Source organism: Streptopelia decaocto (assembly GCF_964273445.1).
Source record: "Streptopelia decaocto genome assembly, chromosome: 3".
Lineage (NCBI taxonomy): Eukaryota > Metazoa > Chordata > Aves > Columbiformes > Columbidae > Streptopelia > Streptopelia decaocto.
Window position 1 is genome coordinate 103,512,220 of NC_138656.1, and position 24,237 is coordinate 103,536,456.

At 41.6% G+C, this 24,237-nt stretch overlaps 1 protein-coding gene across 2 annotated transcripts in view; it reads left to right on the forward strand.

The window, feature by feature from the left end:
- The first annotated feature begins 398 nt into the window (after nucleotides 1–398).
- Nucleotides 399–24,237, forward strand: part of RNF144A (ring finger protein 144A) — a 68,226-nt gene continuing 44,387 nt past the window's right edge. Inside the window, exons 1-2 of one of the 2 annotated variants that reach the window (XM_082049971.1) lie at nucleotides 399–704; nucleotides 17,126–17,215. The gene's annotated coding sequence lies outside the window, so the exon portion shown is untranslated. The remainder of the gene's footprint in view (nucleotides 705–17,125; nucleotides 17,216–24,237) is intronic. The other variant, XM_082049972.1, reaches the window with a different exon arrangement.

A 24,237-nucleotide genomic window follows, 5' to 3' on the forward strand; every position in this document is an offset into this window, starting at 1 on the left:
AACAACAGGAAAGCAGCTGTTTTTGCTAAACAGTGCTTGCGAAACAGCCATGACCGCCATGGTTTCCTTACATTTCCCTTCTTCCCTTCCTTGCAAGCAAGGCAAAGCCTTCTGCCCTCCTTCGTAAAATTCCCCGTTGTTTCTCTTCTGCCACTGAATGACCTGCTGGGCTGGGGGGCGTCACACCAAGGGCAACCTCAGACGTGATTCCCTAAAAAAAAAATTAAAAAAAATTAAAAAAAAGTATATGGAGGACCGACAGCACACCGGGCGCGGTGCGGCCGCCGCGGGGATGCGCGCAGGGAACACGCCCGGCGCTGCCAAGCGGGAAACCCCGGGATCCCCGCGCCCGCCTCCCCCCGCCGCCGCCGCCAGGGGGCGCCGCGGTGCCCGGCGGAGCGGGGCGGCCGCTTCAAAGCGGGTGGTGGTGGCGGCAGCGCGGCGGTTAATGGCGGAAAACTGCGGTTAAAGGCGCTCGGCTCGCCCCCGCCCGCCTCGCCCCACCTTCCTCCTCCGCCCCCGCCGGAGAAAAGCCCGGGAGCGGTGTCGCCGCGCACACTCCGGCTCCGCGGCTGACGGCGCCGCCGCGGGGGGTGGGGACCATGCCTGTGGCGGCGGCGCCCTGCTGCGGCTCCGCGGGATAGCGCGGCGCGCCGCGCACCTTTCGCGGGCCGCCCCTTGCCGGCAGAGGCTGGAGCGGCAGGGTAAGGTGTCCTGGGCGGGAGCCGGGGGCAGCGGGAGGGTGCGGCCGGGAGGTGCGGGTACCTCCGCTGAGCCGCGAGGGTGTAGGGAGCGTCCCCGCTCCCCGGCGAGGCGGCGCCCAGCTGCCCGGGTCCGCCCGAGGCACTCGCATCCGCTTATGTAAAGCGCTGCGCCCGTCAGTGTGCTGCCGGTCTCCCCCGGGGGCTGCTGTGACGGCAAAACCAACCTTATTTCTGCTGCCTATGGCAGGCGGGCTCCCCTGGCACCCAGCGCCAGCCGCCCGGGTGGGTGGGTGGGTGTCCCTTTGCAGGCAGGGTGGTGGTTCTGTAGGGACGGGGGGTGCTTGGTTTCGGAGCGGTACCCGGTGTGAGGGGGTTCGGCAGATCGCCGGCTGCCCGTAGAGCAAAGGGGCTGCCGGCGGCGTCCGGCGTCTGGTGTTGGGCATGTAATGAAAACGACTCCCGAGACTTGCGTGTTTTCTGTGATTTCCATAAATGAGCTAAAGCTTCTTGAAACGGTTCAAGTGCCTTGGAGTGCAATAGCCACTCTGCGAGGGGGTAAAAACGATAAATAAACGTGTGTGGATTGAAATCTGCCACCAGTGTTCTCCAGTACAAATGAAGTATGCAGTTTGAGGAAAAATCAGCTTGTTAGAGTTGCAGGGATGGAAAAAGTAGTAGGACTCGTTTCTTCATGGTTGTTTCGTGGTGTGTGTTGGGTTTTTGTTTTGGTTGTGTTTTTGCTTTTTTTTTTTGTTTGTTTGTTTCCCTCTCCTCAGTGCACTTAAGAGATGGTACCATTGACTTTTGGGAGGTGTTGGAGGAAGCCATCTGTATGATAACGAGGTTGCTCCCCGAACCGTGGATCCCCAATGTCATTTTAAATCAGAGGTGTCTTATGCCTGAAAAATCAGGCCCTGTATCACTCTGTTTTTATTCCTTCTAAAGAACTGGAACAGGGAGTGTCAGTGGGGCAGACTGGTGGAAGAAGATCCAAGCTGTCTGAATTTCTACTGTGTTCTTGGAAATACTGTCATTTCTGCCCTGGAACATGTTATTCTTTGTTCTACAAGAAGCAGGAATGATGATTTATAAATAGAAACATTTGTTTATATTGTTTCCCTGTAGCCAAACAACCATTTACATTGTGAAATGGATTTCTTCATTTCACATCAGTTTATCAGTGCTGACCCAGGAGCGGCGACTGAAGTTACAGTGTTCTTGGGCAGAGTGCTACTGGAGAGATTGCATCAGTAGTTCAGTGTTCAGCTCCTGATTGTTGGTTTGTCTGTGCTCCTGTTAGAGACATGAGATGTAGTGAAGGGATATGGGGTGGGGGGGAAGGGAGGAAGGGCAGAAAGGCATGTAGGCATGCGGTGTGCCGAGGGGCACATTTGTGCCTTTAAAGAAACTGCTCTGTTTATACTTGGGTGGGTCTTTACAGTGCAGGAGAATTTAAGTGCCTGTCTCCTGGCACTGTTAGGGCATCGAAGGGACCTGACTTGAAGTTTGTTAAACACCCAACAGAGGCAAGATCAAGTGAGAAAAGAGTGGTGGTTTGCTTAGGAGCTACTTGAAAAAGAGGATTTTTTTCCCCCTAATATGAAGTTGTTGTCTTTTACCCCTCCTTTCCCTACCCATCATGTCTCATTATCCTCTTGTGCAGCCTTTATATGGTTCATGAGAGGGAGAAGCCATCTGTGATTGAAATATGAGTACAATGATGGATGTTTCAATCTGATATAACTACTTTGAATGAGACATCCTTTAGGTAAATCAAAGAATTTATCCCCCCCCCTCCCTTTGCCCTGATTCCTGTTTTAGAAGCTGCTACATCAAATCACGTGTTTATCATCTACAAACGGTTATTTTAGATTTTTGCCCTTGAAGCACAGTCTAGCATTATGTGTTATCTTCACTTACAATTTGGATTTTGCATATTTCAGTATTTTAAGGCAATAAATTTGGGGAAAAAAATACTGTATTTACTTAACTGCTTTTTTTTTTTTCCCTAAAATTTTTTCCAGTACTACGTTCCAAGTCTTTGCCACATTTTCTGTGTGTTTTTTTGTTTTTTTGTTTTTTTCATAACTTCTGACAACTTTCAGTTAAGCTGAAGGACAAAGATGCCGTCTAAACCATGAGTTTTGGCAGAAGTGCCATACTAGGGCTATGAATGGCCTCAGTGTATCTGCTGTATTTACAAGAATGCTCTCATAGGCTGGCAGAAAACTGTTGTTTGCCCTCCCAGTGCTGATTCAGGGAAAAGTAACAGCTCTGATCATCCCGCAGCTTCCTCTGTGCGTGTAGACCCTTTCTCTCCTAGAGACCTAATGGAGCAGGGTGATCAGGACCTGTTATTTCTCACCATGTTTCCTGCAGAATAGTACTAAAAGTTCAGCAGTTGAGTTAGTAGTCTATGGTTTGATTAGGAGATTTGCTTTTAATTGTTTTCCTTTTTGTGTCTTGAGTTACTAACAAGAAATGCAAAACAATTACAAACCAACCCACCACTTGCTTTGAATGGTTTAGCAATTCTGCTGTGTCTAACTTAGGCTGTGGTCAGCTGTTCTTTTTATAAGATGGGGTCCTTTGCAAAAAGGAGCTCATAATGTTCATCTTTCCATGACCTTTTGAAGGAGATCAGAGAAAAATATTATAATGACAATTTTTATTTTTGACTCCTGATGGCCGAGAGGAGCTGTTGGAAATACTCTTGCTCCTCTGGCTGCAGACTGCAGAGTAATGGGAATTATTTTTGCAATCAAATCAGATCAGAAATGCTTACAGTTTTTCTGCATATGCAGTCAGTAAATACTGAAGCTGGCAGTGCCAGTACAAAATGGATTTTCAAATAGCTTGATTGTTTGCTGATGGTCCCATTTATGGTGGTGACACCATAAGTGTCCTTTCTCAAAAAAATGAAGAAAATGAGGAACAGAGAAAGTGAAGCAGTATGTCTGGCAGTTTTATTTACTGTGAGGAAAAAAATTCTCATCAGATGGTTCTAGTCTTCGCAAGCCAATGTTTTTTCCTTCTACAGCATAATTTCCATCTTTTCATTCAAAGAATAGCAAGTATCTTGTTGAATTCAAATACTTTGCTGTTATCCTCCAGATACCATTATGACAGTTTAATACAACTAAATTCTGATTGTTGAATAGAAATGATTGAAGAAATGGACTAAAGCTTACTTAATATAACCTTTTTCTACCATTTGATATCCAAAGTATCATCTGAAATACTTGGAAGTGAAGATGGGTCTTGCAGGTTGTCTGGAAAATAACAGATTCTGACTTTGCAGGTTCAGGCATAATTTTTTTTCACTATATATAAGTGGTCAACTTCGTATGCTTTGATCACAGCTTTGCTTGTGAACAGCAAGGTTCCAAATTTCTGGAGTCTTTATATTTACTCTTGAGTTTCACTTGGAAGTTTTACTGACTGTTCTGTTTCTGGATTATTTGGGTTATTTCCTGTTATCATAAAACTCCACAGCGAACTACAGTCTGTGAAAGCCATCACTGTGGTTCTTGGAGAAAGTTTCAGCTGACCTGCCTTCGTCCCAGCTCCAGCCTCTGGTAAATAGGTCATCCACAGCATAAGACTTGGATAATACCTGACACCTGTTGTACACATCCAGACCTTGTGGAGGACTCTTATATTTAGCTAGTGAGGAATATGAAGATGCATTTAGGAAAATATATTATGGCAACAATCCATTATTTGCCCACCATAATGTTATTATTTCTGCTACTGCTATTTACTAGACAGTCTGCTTTGTGTTTTATTGCTGCTGGGGATCCATAGAGAGGGTACCATGTGTGGATTTATTTTCTCACAGATATTAATCTCCTTTAATGTGTGTACGTGTGTGTATAAAATATATATAGTATTTTATAATTTATATAATGTTATATAAATCTAAAAGATTTTTTTTACCCTTGAATTGCTCTAAAAAATGTGTGGTGGGGGGGTGGATCTGGCAGAATTGTCAAAAGTGATTGCATACTGTCCTACCCACACTGGCTTTCCTGAAGCACTCATTGTTAACGCCTTCTGATGCCTTTTTCTCAGCACATTGCCCTTGAGGTATATCCTCTCCAGATGTAGGTATGCTGATAACGAAGCTTTCATTTTTGTCAAGCAATACAGATTCGGAGTGGCCTCCTCTTGTTGTAGGTAGTCCATATGCACAGGCTGTGGCAGACCTGTGCAAACTGTTCCTGTTGGGGCAGCAGAAGTAGCGGGGAAGCCACGTTATCGTTGACCATCCAATCATGGAATGGTTTGGGTTGGAAGGGACCTTCAAAGGTCATCTAGTCCAGCCCCTGCCACAGGCAAGGACATCTTCAGCTAGATCAGATTGCTTAAAGACCCTTCCAACCTGATCTTGAATGCTTCCAGTGATGAGGAAGCCGGGGCTATTTTTTTCTGATATTTAAAAGGGCCTTTCTGGCAGATCTTACCATAAATGAGCCTGTTAGATGATTGTTGAAGCTACACATGCAGTGTTGTAATTTGGGTTGGTGGATTTGCGGTGGCCTTGAGCCTGCAGTCTGGTCAGATGCTCTTGTGTGAAGGACTTCTAGGATATGCCCAGCTGCTGCCAGGTAATCAGGGGTGTTACATGACATCAGGCACCCCTGGGAGGAAGTCACACTCTGTTTTCAGGCAGGTCTACCCCCCACAGTGACCATGCAGGGTGGCTGTGGTGGTCTTATTCAGTTAGCCCTCTCCCTGCCCAAGTGCCTCCTCTCTAGGGCTAGGGGAGGGATCACGCCATATTGCTTAAGGCAATTGTATTTTTCTAGGCCTGGTGCTTTAGACAATATTTTTGTCTTAGGAGGAAACGATGTTATTTAACTCTGCTTTTCCTTCTATTGCTACTGAAGTAAACAGTTTCCCCTTCATCTCTCTATACCCGTATTAAGAAATAACATCCATCCAGGCGGAATGGGGCTTCTGTGGTCAGGCTTATGTGTCGAATGCACTCTTGTAGAAGTGACTGCAAATTCAAGACCAAGCTATTTGCAGTCAGTGTATATATATTTTTAGCCTGTTTTTTTTTCTGAGAAAATAGATTAAGTGCAGCTCTCTGTGAATGTCTGTCTTTTACTCTCACTCTTAACTTTTAAACCTTTTGACCAGTTCCAGTTGCATTTGTGAGAGGGGCAGAAGCTTATTTCCAATAAAATCTACGTGTTTTCTGGCAGTAGGCAGCCTAGGCAGGTGGAAAGATGCCTGCTGAAGGAGAGATTGCAGTCTGAACTCTTCCTGCCCCTTTAACACACATTCTTAGAAACTGGATTTTACTGGCTTAGTTGTTTATGAATCAACTTGTATTGTGCTCCTATTTTTTGTCTGTATCTCAAATTAGAAGGTTACTTCATCTTTGGATAGTTCTGTAACAATTTTGAATATAGAAGAACAACAAATGTTTAGTCTTCAGCCCCTGATAGCTTTACAATGCTGCAGAAACTGCATGATGAGAAACAAAAGGTTTTTTTGTTTAAAACATTAAATTATAATACTGTTATTCATATATTATAATAACGTGCTGTTTATGTTAATTCCCTTCAGTTAACATAATTATTTTAACTATCTTGTTTATTTTTAAATTTTGGCTTGTAACAGCAATTATTTAGAGACCCAGAAACTTTTAGGATTCCTGTAGCTGTCTTGTCTAAAGATTGTTCCCTGAATGGAGCATGTTACCTGATAGGACACAAACTGAAGAAGTTCAGTCTCATTTTCATATTTTTCCTCTGTATTTGTTTTGCATAACGATACTCTGTGTAACTCTTTCAATTAGCTGATCGCATTTGCGCATCTGTTGAATACATCTTATGGTCTTTGGTTTGGTTCTTCATGCCAATTTGATTAATGTTGTACCATCATCTTCCTTCATGTATAATTTATTTCTCATCATGCATTTGGAATCTAGAGGAGGAAACACCTACACCTCCTTTAATTATGTATTACTTTTACCTTTGATGTGTACTGTCCTTTCTGACCTCCGTAGAAAAAGTGCTGACCAAAAGTACATGTTGAGGATATATGTAAGATGCGTTCAGTTTGTGAAGAGGCAGTCCATATTTGAAGTTGTGGGGTTTAAAAAAACTTTAAAGCTTTCAATTTTTTTTTCCTGATGCTATTTGTACTTGTGGTATTTGTTGACATCTTGAGTTGTTGAAAGGCTTGCAGATGACATTTCTCTCTGCTTTAAATTACTAGGTTATGCTTGTGTAATCATTACTTCTTAGTTGTGTTTGTAGCTTTCTAGCAAAGATGTAGTGATGACATCCACTAGGCTTCACCAGCTGCAGCTGGAAAGCTGGGAGAGGTAGGATAACCACAGTCGCTGCTGTGTGGGATGCTTGTGCCATCTCACAGTGGTGCTTGCTCCATCTTAAGGTCTGGTCTCTGGTGATCCTCAGGACCAGATATACCGGCTGTGCAGGCAGGACCACTACAGGTGTGCTGCAGGGGCTGCCTGAGAGGATGCAGGAAGGCTCCTGACAGATCAAGGTGACACTGGCAACTTTGCCACGTGTGCATGGGGCAGACCAGTCAGGAGCCTGCTGAGCTCTGCCTTGCTCCTTAGACCAAGCTGGGGTCATAGCCTTTGTGCCTCAGGTAAATGCAGCTAAAACACTCCAGGCAACTCTTCCTATTAATCACTGAGAGGTGAAATCTGTAAAGGCTGGTAGGCACAATGTGATGGTGAACTCTGTAGTTAATAGGCAGTGCACCCTTAAGAAGTGGTCGGTGTCAGCATGTGTAGCATCTCATCTGCAGCTCTGATGGTAAACACTTAAAAGCCTGTAAGTTCATCTATTCACACCCACCTGCAGGGTGTAAGTTTATCTTGAGGCTCCAATCTAGGTTGTTTATCTTGTGAGGTGACAGTCCCCAGCATTGCGAAGCATTATGCTGGGAGCATTTGTGCTGTGTGGGGCTTGCACTACACAGCGCTGCTGACCTGGCACCTGTCCGTGCTGTTGTTGGCTCTGGTGTGTCTGTCTGGTTGTGCCCTGTACTTTGGATATTTACGACTATGAGGGAATCATTCTCCACCGTGTGAGTTCATCCTCTCTGCTGCAGTTTCTTACCGCTGCTGCTTGGCTGAGCAAATGCTGCCAGAGCTTGGCTCGCATCAGATTGCTGCCACTACTGGGCATTAGCTGTGGTTGTGTTCAGAATATGCAGTGTCACATATTTATCTTCTTTCTTCCATGATGTGATGTCCCAGTGGAGCAGTAATGTCTGCCATATACTTTGCATGGATTTTTGCCTGAAAATCCATTCTCAAATATTTTACAAGTGACTGTTATTGAGGGTGAAACATGCTGTTCTTGCTTGTTTTACTGCCCCCTTTGCATCTGTGACAAGACTTTACTAGGGTGATAACCCACTTCCCTCTCATCTTTTGTTTCAGATTGACATTGCCTTTGAAAAAAAAAATCTCACTTCAGAGAGAGCAGCAATGTAGTTCTAGCTTCAGTTCACGTTAGATATTTAGCTTAAAATCAAGTTATGACAAATTCTTAGACAACTCATAAATCCAAAGAGTGTGATAGTCTTTTTAGCAAACTGTCAGTTAGTGCTAAATATTTTCACCAGTCACTTCACATTTCCATTAGCTCCTTAAAAAGCTGAAGTTCACAGATTTGAATGGAATCTAATGTTTATGGCTGTTTTCCGTGCCTTTCAATTTAGACTGCTACTATGAAGCTGTATTATAGTTGTTTTGTTTTCTCTGGTCTGAAAGGTCTGCATGGATTTTGGGGGCTTTCTTTGGTTTGGGTTTGTTTTCCTCTCCTCCATGATTCTACTGCACTCCTCTCCTCCATGATTCTCCAGACAAACACAGGCCTGTCCTTGTTACTTTTGTAATGGGAATTGTTGCTTTTGGATGGGATGATCCAACACAGCTGCCAATATAAGGTAGAGTCAAACCATCATGTCCCCTCATTGTGCTAATAATAGCGATGTACCATTTTTCTGGCAGGCAATGCAGTTGCTAGCAGCAGTTTCAGGAGGGATTTCTGGAAGAGCAGCAGGGTCATTCAAGATTCAAGATCTCTTTTTTATCCTCTCATGTTAGTATTTTTTCTCATACAGCTGCATTTCTCATACCTTGAGACTGAACCATTCTTTTAATGGAAATAACTGGTTACATCTCACTGTGGTACCAGCTAATTCTGATCTTGAACTGTGGAAGAAAGGTGAAGATGGTGCTATTTTAGGGGAAGGAAAAACAAAACAAAAAACCAACAACAAAACCACAAAACAAACAAACAAAAATGACCAAAAAAACCACCCGAAACCAAACAAAAGTACACAACTAAACCAACAAAACAGGTTTTGTGCTAGCCTTGACAGAGTGTTACTAAAATTACAACTTTGAGAGTGCCAGTGTGAAACAATAGGTGGATGTGCACATCAGGATGTCCTAAGTCACCTCAACCAACATGAAAATTCACTTGTCAATACCAAGGGAGCTTTCATAGGGTTCCTGTAACATGGGTGACATGGGAATTGTCCAGCCCTACTCGTTATGGAAGTTTTGAAGAATTCACAGGATCTGAAGTTTGATAGGAAAGAGAGAAAATTCTCATTTTCAAAAAAACTAATAATCTTTACAGTCAAAGACACTTAAGGGAAGTAGGCTTAAAGACAAGACAGTAGAAATATATCAAGTTACAGCAAGGTCTAGATCTTTTCTAGTATAAAGATTTCTGATAAATGTTTATGGACTTTGGTTCTTGTTTCTTTAATGTTTGCCAATTATGCTAAAAAATTGTTAATCTTGTGAGGGGAGGGTCTGGAGCAAACCAAGAAAATAAACTTTGACTAAAGTACAACTTAATTGCTTGAGAAACAGCAGCCTTCTCTTTCCCTCTGTAACTGTCTGCATTACCGCAAGGCCTGTGTAAAACTTCTAGCAAGTCAAAATGGCCCATTCCTTCACATGCTGGCTGCTTGCCCACCCTCTGGCAGGGAAAGGGGAAGACCAGGACATATGGAGCAAGTCTGTGGGGTCATTGTTTATCTGATGGAAGAGAGCAGCTTGAAGGACGTACTGAGAACTACCTAAAGCTAAAAGTGAAGGGCCCACCTCTAAACAGGTATTCGGAGTAGTAATAATAATTTAATAATTTAAGACCTTGACTCCTATCTGGCGTGGACCTCTTACCTTGAATACAGACATCAGCTATAGGCACATCATTTTTTGATGCATTTAAAGAAGCTAAAGAGAACTTCATGATAACTGAATCTTCTGCGATTGCATCATTATATGCTATGGGAATCTAAGTGCTTAATTGATGTTCTCTTTAACTGAGGTGGCTCCTGCCATTTGAAACTAATATATACCTACAGTGGTGGGAAGTCTGCAGGGATCAGAAAAGATTCCCAGATTTGCCTGAGAACTTTTTTCTAAATATACTGGTTTTATATTTCCATGAAACAACAGTTACTTTTTGTAATAATAATAGGAAAAAAAACCCCTCGTCCAGTTTCATTTTTTTTAATTCCTACTCAGCAGCTATTCAGTACAAGGAAATGAGGATATTTCGAAATAAGGATACTTTGCATAAATTATTTCCAAAAATAGTTGCTGGATTTGAATGTTGACATTTCCTGTGGATGTTAACGGTTAAGTAATATAATGGAACTGTCAAAGAAAACAAGATAGGAGTTCCTCAGAAAAGAATTATGTAAATATAGTGTTTTTCCTCTCAATGCAGTATACTTTGGCAGATGCCATCTCTTCTGGGGAAGTACCACATATGCAAAACATGCAAACACAGAGAGGCTTTGAGGCAATCTGTCTCAAAATGATCAACAGCATTGGTCATCTGATGGTGCGTCTTAAGTTTATGAACTCATAATGTGTGAAGACTTGGTTACCAAAACTGTAAATGATGGGGAAGATGTAGGTTATTTCAGAACCTTCTTGGAGGGTTCTCTGGTGTGAGCCCATGGAGGCAGCCAGGCTGAATGGGCCCTTTGACTGCTCTGGTGTTACGAATTACAGCATTGCATGCCATGCTATAAATGAGTAACAGTGGACACAGAGAAGAGTCTGTGTACCCTGTATACAGAGATGTATTTTCCTTTTTGACAATTCTTGTTCAGATCATTTCCATCATCTTCTCCCTGTGTTCTCCCATGTTGTGTGTGGCGGTGGTGTTGGTTGGCTTTGTTTTGAGGCTACATGAGAAACTCAAGCCAGAAAATGGAAGATAAATTGAATATCCAACTCCCTTTTCCATCAAAGGACCACAGCCCTGTTAACTAAGTGTTCTGATGCAACACAAGATACAGGGGAAGAACACTGGCAGTCCCTGTACAACTCCAATCCAACAGGTGCAGGGAGAGTACCCCACCAAAGTTCTGGGGATATGTGAAGTGTATGCCTATACTAATTATTACAGTGACAACATTGTTCCACCAACAACTTCTTGCCTTCTTTTTTGGCTGTCTGCCTCGCTGGTAGTCAGTAGTGATCAAACCGTTGCCCAGTCTGTCCATTTGGCTGTTGACTACACAAAATGTGTTTGTACCTCTGTTAACCTCTGTGCTTCTGTTGCATGTTGTGTGAATAATTTGTAATCTGAAAGGAGTTGTCCTGTGTGTTTCTCTTCACTCAGTCAATCTCTTGCATGGTCAGGCTTCAAGGGAGAATGTAGGTGCTTCAGGACTAAAGGAATGTGAATCTGGGGCAGTTAAAGGGAAAATTTCCTTCATAACAAAAAACCCCAATAAAACGTCAAAACACCAAAACAACAACAGCAAAAACCCCTCCCTTTTTTCAGTCAAATTCTTTATGTGTTTCAAAGTACCTAAGATAAACAGCTATTTCTCTGGTCCCTTTGTGACTGACTTTCAAAATGAGGTCAGGTTAAATCTGTGTGAAAATCTAGGTAAAGCTGAGCCTGCACTTAGACTCCTGTTAATTTCTCTTTACTATTTTAAGTGAACAATAGCTTTAAAAAATATTTGCAAATGGAGGAACTAAAAAATTGATTTACTTTCTCATACACATCTGAGTAATGGATGGAAATTTCCCAAAATTCAGCTATTTTTACACCATTGGCTCTTGCTTCCAAATCACAGTTGCATTATTTTCGTATTTCTCCTTAAGAAACCACACTAGTAAATCAGGTGGAAAAGTGTGTGTTTGTTGTTTGTTTGTTTGTTTGGTTGGTTGGTTTTTATTATTTGTTTGTTTGTTTGTTTTTTTCCTCCATGGTATTAAGACTGTTCAAAGTGGTATGATATGCCTACTTCTCCCTTTTTATAGGAATCCATACAGTATTTTGTCAACTTTATTGCATTTGAAGATCATCTGGAAGGATTACAAAATCTTTTCCAGTAAGATAACTATGAAATGCTGATTTAATTATGTTAACAGTAGGTTTTGATTCTTTGTTCTTCACTGGCGGGAAAAATAAATATAGGGAAGACCTTTTCCATTCCAACTTTTTAATGAGCAGGTGTGTGTGTTTGGGAGGAGCTGTCTTCTCATGAAGGTTTGATTGTGTGTGCTTTTCTATTGCACTTCTTATAGTAAACCTGGTAGTTAAATCCAAGTTAAGACCACCTTTTCTTACAAATCTAAAATGACAAGGCTTCTTTTGCGAGTGCATCTAGGACTTGGTAGAGTAGTAATAGCTGTCAGGTTCAAAGCAAAGCTAATAATTAAATCTTCCGGCCTATCATGTTAGAATTTAATATATTTCCCTGTTTTCAGCACACAGTATCTCATGTATTAGTATGAATGAATTTATTAAAATACCTTTTATCACTATGCTTTGAGCTCTTCTGCCTTCATGAAGTCATGTAGCTGCTTCTTGTAAAAAGCCTTTAAAGAGCTTCCCACATCTGATCTGATAAAAAGCATCTTATTGTCATGAACCAGCCAGACTAATAACTGTTCTGCTGTGCTAACCTGAATAACACTTGCCAAGAAACAGATGCTGTGGGATATGCAAACCCAGGGGAAGGATCATAGTGGGTGGGTGCATTCAGATTCCACTCCAGGGAGTCCAAGGGAATTTCACCTCCTGACTTGAATGCCAGTAGAATCAGCCTGACACTGGCAGCCAAGAGCTTTACCCAAAGACCAAATGGGCTTATCTTTTCTCTAAATGGTACCCTGAAGTTCTTCTTGAGTCTTTCAAGATGTAACTCCGTGTAACTTCCTGGCACAGAGCTCACAGGACTCGATTTGGTTGCAGCATGTAAATACCTTGCACAGCACAACTTGCCTTTGACAGGTGTGTTGTGTCCCTGGCTCCGGCGGGAGCTGTCACTGCTGAGGAATCTCATCTTTCACACCGAGGTTCTTCCCTCTTTCTGTAGGGGTGACAGTGTAGCACTGTATGAAATACTGTCTCCTGACATGGCTAAGGAGGCTGACAAGGACATCATGTTTTGCATAATCAGGCATTGTCACCACTGTAAGTAAAGGTGAGAATCCAAAGCTGAAATTCCATCTTGTGCATACAACCTGTCAAACCTCATGATTTTTCCTGCGTGTCCTTAAGTTTTTGTCCTTGGACCCTGTGTCTGCTGGGCTGTGAGCTGCATCAGCAGCTCTGACAGGATGAAGTGGAGGGAGATGATTTTCACGGCCATTCATGCCTCCTAGCTACTCTTGGCTGACACAAAAACCAGATGAAGCATGGGCTGTCACACAAATATAGAGCAGATCCCACAGCCTTTCTTTCTGCATCTGTCATGGGTCCTGTGCTGACCCTGACACAGGTTTCCTAATTCTGCCTGTCAGCTTGTGGCTCTGTACAATAGAGCTTTCTTTTTGGGAAAACCATTACAGCCCAGCAGCAGAAGTATGCTGGCTGTATGTGGGAGCAGCTGACTGCGAAATATAAACAAGTAGATGTCTGTGGGAAATAAACTGGGAATCAGGATGCTCCAAAACTGAGCCCGGACCAGACACCATTTAACAGTTTCATCTGTAAGACAAAAGCTTTTAAAAAAAACAACCAATGAACCAAAGCAACCCAACACCACCAACCCACGATTATACTTTTTACCAGTCTGGCATTCCCATATAAATAAGCAGTCATGAAGAATTATTATTTCTTTTTGATGAGTAAAACCAAAGGTAGGTATGCAGGCTGTGGCTGAACACAATCAGATCGCTCCATGACAAGTTTTCTGAACTTCCATAGAACGGGAGACTGCATGCTGGAAAGCAGCAGCTCTGCAAAGGCATTAAGGATCAGGCTGGATACAGAACCAGAAGTTAGCAGTGCACTGTTGCTGGGAGAGGAGAGTAGGCTAATTAATTTAATCCTGAGTTGACAGGATTTATAAAAGAAACATTTTTCTCTCTGCATGGCATTAATGGCACTAATACTCAAATTCTGTATCTGGTCCTAGTTTTCACATCTTTAAAAAGTCTTTTGAAACCTGCAGGAGGTATAGTAAAAGAGCCACAAGATTATTAGTGCTGAAAAAATTCCTGGTAGTGATTTAATGTGGAAAGGGTGGAGTGTGAGCAGCTTTGTGTTGGGTTTTGTTGTTTTTTTTTTTTTCTTTCCTTTCCTGCATTTGTATAATTTGTAATTATTGGATCCCTGTCCAGATAATTTTAGGACAGACTTCATCTTGTCCAAAAACAAATGTCTAAAATAGATCGGATGGATTGATGTGTCAGGTCTATCTCTGTGAGAGAGATTGCTCTGTTGGTGAAGGAGGACAATGTCACTTGCTGATCAGTAAGTAGGCAGCTGGCTCTTAAAAACTGGTTAAAACAAAAAGGAGAAAACAGGCTGAGAAAGTTATTAAAATTATGGAGAAGGAGCTGGGGTTTTTTACATGAATTAAATGACAAAAAAGGGGTTAAAATGGCAAGGTGGCATGCAGGGCAGATGACCATTACTTATGTCCCTTCAGAAATACTTCTCACAGTCAAATTTTATTGGTTGAAACCCAAGAAAAGGAGGAAGATCTTGTGTGCCCAGATGAGCATTTTAGTTGTCTGACAGATCAGAAAGAAAATACTTCACTTTATATAGATTATGCATGTACTTTCTACAGGATTTAGATGTACATGTTCCTGTTGAACATAATGATCAGCCTGCAGGCTGGGGGACTGGGATGCTGGTTAATCAAGGAAGAGCCTCATGGGAAAGCCGTGTGTGGGAGGGGAGATTAGGGATTTGTCTGGCTCTGTGTAGAGCTTAACTCAGTAGCTGGGTATCTCCAAGGAAATGTCAGAGAGGAGAACTGAAATTTCCAGTTGGTTTAAGAAGAGAGAGAGAGGCCTGGAATAGGAGGTAAATCTGTGATGTTCATCTGTAGACAGGATAACTGAATTTTTGTGGGTGGAAGAAATTGTCCAGGAGCAAACCAGAGGAGAGACAAATGCCGCCAATAAAAAGGGAACTGTTTCCTCAGGATCCCTCCTGCATTTGAAAGACGTAAGAGAGAGGGCCCCAGGAAGGCAGCGCTGGTGGAGCAGTTAATGAAGTGCTGGGCGAGATTTCAAGAGGAAGAAAGATGTCAGAAGATGTCTGAGTCTGATGAAGCTGATGACTGAGAGTACTGGCCAGTACAAGCTTTGTGCTAAAGAAGAACAAGGGCTGGCAGAAGAGCAGGAAAATCTGTGGTAGAGCTGTAGGAAAGGCATTTGCAGGCAGCTTAAACATTAACTATGCCCTGAGAGTATGAGAAGAGACTGAGCATCTTAGGTGCCTTGACAAGAAAATATCTTGTACTAACTTTCTTTGATTTTCCTTTTTTTATTATTTATTTTATTTTCTTCCTCTTCCCATTTACAGAGGGAGAGGCATAACTAGAAACACTGGCTGAAATTCTAAATGGAAAGAAGTTGAATGGCTGCAGCTCTTCAAACCAGTAAATTGCCCTTTCCACCACTAGGAAAAGTGGTGGATCACTTGAGGTGTCCAGCACAAGGCAGGTCCTGTGCCTGGGCAGTGTTCGTTAGCCATGTACAACTTACTTGTTTTGCTCTCAGGGTAGTTTGGAATTGGTTAATAATTTGTGATGTTCAGGTTAATGAGCTAACACATCCAGGTCCTTCTGACCCTAAGCTCCAGGAAGCTGTTTTCTTATTTTACAAGTAGATATACCATAATTAAAATAGATTGTTTGTCACTTTTTTCCTCCTAAAATGTCAAGAGAATGACGGAAGAGGGCAGTAACACAATTCTGTCAGATTTCCTAATTTTCAGGCAGGATTTGTGGCAAAAAAGCAAGCAGGAGGGGAAGGTTAAAGTGAGGAGGATGTGCAAGAAGGGAGGAGGAAATATCTTTTTTGGTGACATAACTGTTGGTTGAATAACTTACCAGTAGCCTAAAATGTTACAGTGTGCATATATCTGAGCTTGTTCAAGTTAAGGTTGCCTAAGATGTTAGGCCATTCCTTTATCTTCTGATTGTCTTGCTTTTTTCTGAAAGCAGAGTAAATATTTTTTCCATATGATACCTCTCTCTGAATGGAAATCAGAGAGTGGAGGATGAGAATGTTGCAGAAATCAAATGCTTATTTTTAGAAGTTCCAAAGGCTAATGCAAGCCTTGATAATTACAGGTATTTTTAAACAGCATATTGTTGAAAACTTAAGATGAGTAAGGAAGACCAGAATCTTGTGTGTTCGGCTATAAATTAATTCCAAAGCTGCCTTTCTTTAGATATGAGTAAAGGATGGTTTTTATGCTAAAAATCTACATACTCAGAGGATATAGGTTTTCTGAGTATTCACTGGAAAGGAACTGAGCTCAGAAATTCTCTCTCAGAAATAATACTCTTGGATAAATCTGAAAATGGTAAATAGCTTGACATGAAAGTAGGACCTCTGCCAGTTGCTGTGTTCTGAATTCCTCCTTTTCCATGGCATCTCATCCCATTTATTAAAATGCCCACCATACAGACTGATTTTGCTCAAAGTATTGGGCTCTGCATGTGGTTTTGTATTTATGTTTTCCTGGTACAGTTTCTGGAAATGCTTTGCTAAATGTGTGGAAAGTTGTTGCAGTTCACTCTTGGTTTTGTGCATAAGAAGTCCCTGAAGCGTATTCATACAGTTCATACAATTTTTGATCCTTCAGAGTATGTTTTCCTGAAGTTCTGTATCACAGGGGCTGCAGCTATGTAAGATAATAGTGGTGTGTGTGTGTGGTGTTTTGTTTTTATCATCTCATCTCTTGTGTGATGGGATTAATCTTCCCAAGCTGATAAGTACAAACTGAGCCAGTAGGTGCCAAGAGTAGAAAGGGTTAAGCGGTGACTTTTGTCTGTATTCACTAAGACCCCTTGCGCCACCATGGAATTCTAAAAGCTTATTGACAGACTGGAGCTCTTAGGTCTGGTTTTATACAGTCAATGTAAATAAAGTCTGACCCTTATTTTTTGTTTTTCAGGCTTGTCTAGCACTACCTTGAGCCAAATTCCTAGACTGGTTGGTGGTTTCTCATGGGATCCCTGTGACTGACAAAGGAGAGATTGTTGTGGTAGGCGTTTGCATTGACTGTATTGACAACACTTGGCCTGGGCACAGACAGATGTACTTCCCAATGCAGCCACTCTTTCATAGGACTCTTATGCCAGCAGGGACTGGGTGGGAGGGCGAAACAACCGTGGTGCCTAAGAGATGGTTTTTATGGTCTTTGGAATCACTATTGTGTTCCCCCCTAAAAATCAAAACCACATAGCACAAACTACTGCAGAGGAGGTCATTTGTCAAAGTTTGCTTTTAATTATGGAGCTCTAGAATGAAAAGGGTTGGTTCAATTACCAATTAAATGTAGGAAAACAACAAAATCTGCGTTCTACTTAACTTCCCAGCAAAGTCCAAGCCGCAGAAAGACTTGTTTTGGTGCAGTTTGATAACTGTCTTCGAAGCACAGTTTTATGGTACTACTTGAAATGGGTTCACCAGGCTTACATATATATATATAGAATTTGTATCTTTATGTCTCTATAACAGAGCCTGGTTTGCTTTCATATATGGTCCTAGATTTAATAGTTTGATGTCCCTAAATACTACACTTTCAATTCTAAACAAGAGTAAATCCATACTCGAAGTAAGGAGGTGAGATAATAAAAAAAATATTTCCTTTTTGAAATGGCTACAGATCTATAGGTACTCCATAGCAAATTGTTGATCTATTTGATAAAGGATTTCCAGTCAATCAAAAAAGTAGTACATATTTATCTGCTTGTCTTCTAAAAGGCAGCAAGAAATATGTTTAAACAAAGTTTATCCATTTCTCTGCAGTTTGGAAAAGATCATCCTGTAAATATCACTAGAGCTGTAAAGTGCTGCACTGTGCTTACTCTAATACGTGGCTATATAAAGAAATAGTGACATTTTTAGATTCTTCATTTGCTTGAGCTCGTGATCTGCTTTTGGTGGCTTCCCACTTCTGCATGCATGCATCTTCTGGAAATAGTATTGAAAAGTCATATACTTACAGACTGGCAGATTTTAATTTTTTTATCTCCTGAATTATCAAAGAGTAATGATGTTCTTTCTTGACTTCTGATCACAGGAAAAACCTCTTGTGAAGAAAACATAATCGTACCCTCATGGGCTTGAATTTACGTATTGAGGTTTTAGTGTAACAAGCTGTATGCTCAGCTTGAGTAACACGTCTTAGTGTAAAGAAGTACTGTTTAATTGTAAAGCTTGTTGAAATATTTTTCATCTGGGATTTCTTTTCTGCTTACTTTTTTTAGTACTAGGTGAAAAATGTCTTTTTTGTCACATCCTTTTTTTTTACTAGCAGAAAAACAAAATGATGGGAAAGGAAGTGTTTAAATTTAATTTAAAACCAAAATGTCTGATATTGTTTTATGTATCCCTTACTTAAACATCAGTTTCATTGCTTTCTTTCTATTTTAACTAGATGATAAAAAATTTAAATAGAAAGAACTTGAAAGGATTTTTTGGGTCCCTCACAGTTTGGGCTATAGACACTATAATTCCTTTCATAAACTTTCAGTTTACAAGCAATCAGTATTTCTACTCCCCCTACTTTTGGAAAGCTGTGATAGTAACATACAATGTATCTCTGATACTTAGAAACTTGAAGAAAGTTTCTATAATAAATGGACAATGGCAAGTTTATGCATGTCTGTCCTTGTGTGGTCAATGATGTCTTTTTAGCTTAAATAACTCCTCTCCCATTGTATGAGGTATATTACCCTGCATCATGTGTATTCAGAGACTGACCATATCTCTTCTTGATCTCCATGTGTGAAGCTAAATAAGTCAAGGTCCATTAGCGTCTTCCCCTGAAATCATCTCTCCATCCCACTCCCCAAGGGTCTTGTGCCTTCAGGTGTAGCCATCTGCCTCTACACCCATTCCCCACTGTGTTCTCACCAGTATCGCAGCTTGTTCTCACCTGTCTGCTTTTTTAGTTTTCTGCTGAGGTGTTTCTAAAGATCCTCAAACCTCTCCAGGCACCATATCCCATTTTCTGAAACACAAAGTGTAACATGTGCATAAAGTACTCTCAGATGTGCCCTGTCTCTTGGAAAAGCACGCAAAGCTGGTCTTCCCTTTTTCTTTTTCCTAAAGAAGTAGAAACCTCAGTTTAGTGTCATTGTTCTGGCAAGTGTGAAGCAACTGTGGACTTCCATGATCTTTTGTGGACTTCCGTGATCAAGGTGAGAGCAGCTCTGACATATTGTGCACAAACATAGGCTGACATGTGCCTTTAGCTTTTGAAACTTTCTGCTGCTTGCCAACCCTGTTGCACTGAAATGGCTCTGAAGTATTACTGAAATGGAGCGTATCCTGGCAGAGGTCTGTATTGGAAAATATTTGTGGCATACAGATGGTCATGAGGTATTTGTGTAGCAAACAAGAACATACCATACATAGTTCAGACTATTAAGACAAAGCAGAGGAGTGCTGCCCTCTGATTTTCCTTGTCTGGTAGGCAAGAGCCCACCACTCATGTCAGTGCAACCGTCATTATAGTGCCAGAACTCACTGATCTTTCCTAAGCACCTGGAGAAAAGCTTCTGCATCTCCTCATTTTTAGAGATCCTTTCGTAGACATAGCTTGCTCCTTCTCATTAGCAGGGAGAGAAGAGAAGCAGATGGGGAAAGTCAAAGTTTGCCAGTAAAATGCAAAATTCTTCTCTAATGATGTAGTGTTGGCTTGAAATTGTGGGGCTTTCTTATGGAGTTGTTTATTTCTGTCTCATTGTTTATAACCTTAAAATAGTTATAATGTTTCATGTCAATGTGGAAGGAAGCAATCAAAATATTTTGGCTTTGCTTCAGCTAAAGAGTATTTTCTAAGCATTGCTGTCTGTAACCCTAGTAGCAGCTACGACCTCTATAATTGAGTCCAGTGTACCAGAATTTAGGGACAAGTATGCAGTGTGGATGATCTACTCCAGTGATACATTCATAATTTGCATTATTATTATTATGTCCTGTAGCAGTAGCCAAAGGCACAGCATGGCTCAGTCTAACATAGACTTTGATGGCTACAATGAAATTTAGTAAAGATGTAAACATAATCTGTCTACAGAAGTCAAGTAGTATTTTTTCAGCCTGTGACAAGAAGGAAGAACAGCACTGCAAAGGTGACCAACTCAGTCTGTGGTGACAGCCACAAAGTAAAGTTTGCTTTCATGAAACAGGATGTAAAGTTAAACCTATTTATTGGCTTTAGTCCACAAAAAAAAAAAAAAAAAAAAAAATCATCTTTCCCAATGGCAAATAAAGGTCTGAAGGTGGGAAATCACGAGGCTTCTCAGTCTTCAAGGTTTTAAATTTTTGGTTCTGAATGTCTCACTCTTACTGTGTAAGTCCTTAGCATCCTGTTGAAATAAGTACCTGTAGGTCACATTTTTGAGGCTTTATTTAAAATACTGGAGGGTATTTTCACCTCCTTTTTTTCTTTGTTTGTTGCTGGGTGTTGTGGTTTTGTATTTTGTGTTATGTTTTTTGGTTGGTTGGTTGGTTGGTTTTTTTTAAACCTCATACTAGTTCCTATTAAATTCAGATTTAATAATATGTTTTGGGGTTGTGTGTTGAGCATTGATAAGGATCATGGCTGAAAACATTGTGTCTAGTTCAGCCAGAAGAAGACACATTCAGAGCAGGAGGCACTGCGATCTGCACATCAACGACGAGCTCACGAGCCACAGTTCAGGCTGGCTGACCGACAGGAGATGGAGGATGTGCTGGAGGGCACATAGCCCCATCTTCTGATATGCCCAGCTTGGCAAACAAAGGGGAAAACTTGAGACCCTTTATCATGGCCCAGAGCTTGTGGAAGCTTGTTGATGTTTTGCAATCACCATTTCCCCCCGGATTTCTGCATGACACAAAGGGAGACCCTCAGTGTGGCCCAGGACTTGTCCAGACTTGTCCCTCTTTCAGAGTCACCACTTCTGCCCCCCCCCCCCCCCCAGACTTTCCTCTACTCTGGAAGCTATAAAAAGCTCACCCTAAAACAGCAAGGAAGGGAATACCAGTCTCATCAAGGGAACGCCAGTTTCACCAGGGCCTACCAGTCTCACCAGAGGGAATACCAGCTCGGCCTCACCAAGAGAATACCAGCACCCTGAGGACCCTCAGACTGAACCAGACATCGGAGGACGCTGTGCTCCCGACCCCAGCATCCTCGCCGTGGAACACCGAGGCTACACATCATCGTACAAGTCCTGTCATCCACACTGTGGGGCCATAAGAGACTGGATCCCTCATTCTTTTATTTCTTCCTCTCTCTCTGCTCTTTCTTTCTCTTCTTTTTTCTATACACCCATTTCTTTGCCTCTTCTTCCTTTTATATATATATATATATATTACTCTCTTTCTCTCCCTTATACCTTAGTTCTCTTCCTTCTCTACCACTCTCTTCCTCTCTTTCTCTTTTGAACATATAAGGATAACACCATCTTTAAGGTCTGCTGTTGATTTCTGGTTAAATTTCATATTGTAGCTACTGATGGTTGCCAATATACCGCTTGTAGTAGGACTTTCACTGTTAATGTGTTGATAAGTTCTGTTATACTTTTGCCAAGTCACCATTTGCTGTAACCAATATCCCAACAAGTTCTTTTACTAAAACTCACAATTGAATTGGACCCTGGAAGTGATTGTCTGTCATTCACTTAATGTAACTGCGCAGAATTAACCCAGAGTTAACTCGCACCTGGTCTCATCTGTTGAGTCAGGGCGCGTGTTGCGTCTAGGGTTAACTCATCCCTCATCCCATCTGTTGGGATGGGACATTGTGCCATATGCCAAAACCTAAACAGGATTTATTTCTCCCATTCTTTTGCAGCCTGTAAAACTCAAATCTGGCTGCAAATGTTTACTTTTTGAACAGGCTCTGTGCTTTCTTGCAAGAGTCACTGGAGTTTGGGATAGTTAGGGGTTTTTTTTGTTTGTTTTTTTTTACTCCTGTTCAGCAAATAGGGAGCAGAGGACACTGACTACTGCAGAAGCACAAAGCAACAGGGGAAAGCAACAGGATTCCAGTGTGTTGGAATGTACTGGCAATGTGCAAAGTAGGGAAAGAGGCACAAATCAAGACACTTGTGTGTTTTGACCTTCTTAGACAAGAGTGAGGCAACCACTGCACACCAGTCCTTGTAGCAATCATCTGTATTGTGCAAAAGGGTCTCGTTGCTGCATAACAAATTCAGTCCCTGAGCTTTCACCAGAAGAACTTCTACCTTTTCTACTTCTTTTGAATGCAACTTAGACAAATTGATTACAACAGTACTTGAGAAATCTTCTTGCCCTTTCCTCGGTTCAGACATTACAGTAGGGTTTCTAATTTTATTTTTAATTAGTTTTTCATTCTCCTGTTGATATATTGATCCCAACAGGGATTGACAGGTTTCTCCATGTTTGCTGTTATCTCAGTATTACTGAATATTCCTGCTATCACCAATAGCTAGAAATTCAGCTCTTCCTTCCTTTTTTTTCTTTAATTCTGGCTTGCTTTCTGCATGTCTCAATCCAGTTGCGCTTTCTTGTAGAATTTCCAGGTTGGCTTGAAACCATCCTGCAGGATAAGGATTGACAGTGAGAATGAAGCTGCTGAAGAGCTCTGCATCTTAGAGAGGACCTGTCAGCGTCATGCCTTACTTTTGCCACCACGCCATATTAGTCAGTAGTCCTTTTAAAGCCTCTGTCATAATTTTGAGGTGCTGGTTCCCATTTCTGTGAAGACTAGAGCTCAGGGCTGAGGAGAAAGCAGGTTGGTGGCTGGTCTGTCACAGACACAAGCTGAGCTGTGCAAGCGAAATAGTTTTCTTAGGGTCCATGGAAGAAACTTCTCCAGGAACTTGGAACCCTCTCAAACCTCACTGCTTGCTGTTCCAAGCACAACACCCACTTTTCAACCACACTTTCTTCAACTGAAGCACAAAGTCAATCTCCCCAGAAGAAAACATTTAATTTTGAGTATTAGTAGAGAAGACAGGAGAAAGTACAAACTGTCTGTGACACAGGATAATTACATTGCTTTATGCACTACGTACCACTTTGACTGCTTTTTTCTATTTGCTAAGTCTCTGACTACTGCTGGCATTGCAGGAACTGAGACCTCCTGGTTATTTCAGGTCACTAGCAGGTACTGCTGCATCCTCCTCAACCCAGCTCTGTTTATTTGAACCTATGGTTAGAAGTTAAGTTCAGTTTGTCACTCGTTATTAAAGTGCTATGTCCAAGTTTCAGAGCCAGTATTGTCGACCCAGAGGCGGGGTCTACATGTTGTCTTATTTTCACTGTTTTCTTTAGACCTTCATTAGCGGAGTCTGGGTTTTTTGTTCTTTTAAAGTATGGATAGACTACAAATGTGCCTATAGTTAATCAGTTACTGACCTGGTTGCTTTATCATATTCCCAAACTCCCCATAACTCAACTGTGTGACTTGAGCTATTAGATTTCAGAGGATTAAAGCTTACAAGCCTTGGCTTGCAGCTGGTGCAGTCAAGTCTGATGCAAAAAATCTCACTATTCTCCGTTTAGAATAGAGTTTGGTATAGATGAAAGAAACCTTTAGTTTTCCATCTTCTATTGCATTGTAGGTTCTTCTTAGACTGTGTCACTCTGGCCTTTCCTACCTAAATGAGTCCTGAAGCCCACCAAGCACCTTTGTCCAAGCTGCAATGCTCTTCTTGCTCCCATTTGTGCTGCAGAGAGGGAGATGCACTGTCCTCATGTTTCCAGTTTTTAAACAAATGGCTTGTTCCAGCTCTTGGCTAAGCAGTAGCCAGCTACTGTGCTCCTCCCTCTTGTTTGTTTTTAAAGTACGACTGCTTTGCTCTGGAATCTATTTAATTGGTTTCCTGCTGGAAAGAAACTGAAGGGTTGCCTGTGCCAATTTACTAGGACAAAGTTCTGTATTGGTAGACAATGAGGTTAACTAAGGATTTAAGAAGAGATGTGGGATACCTTTGATGGTTCAATGCTTTTTTGGGGGGTTCTTTTCATTTATAGGAATTCACATATATTCCAGGGTTTAATTCCTGCCCTCTGAAAGTTTTC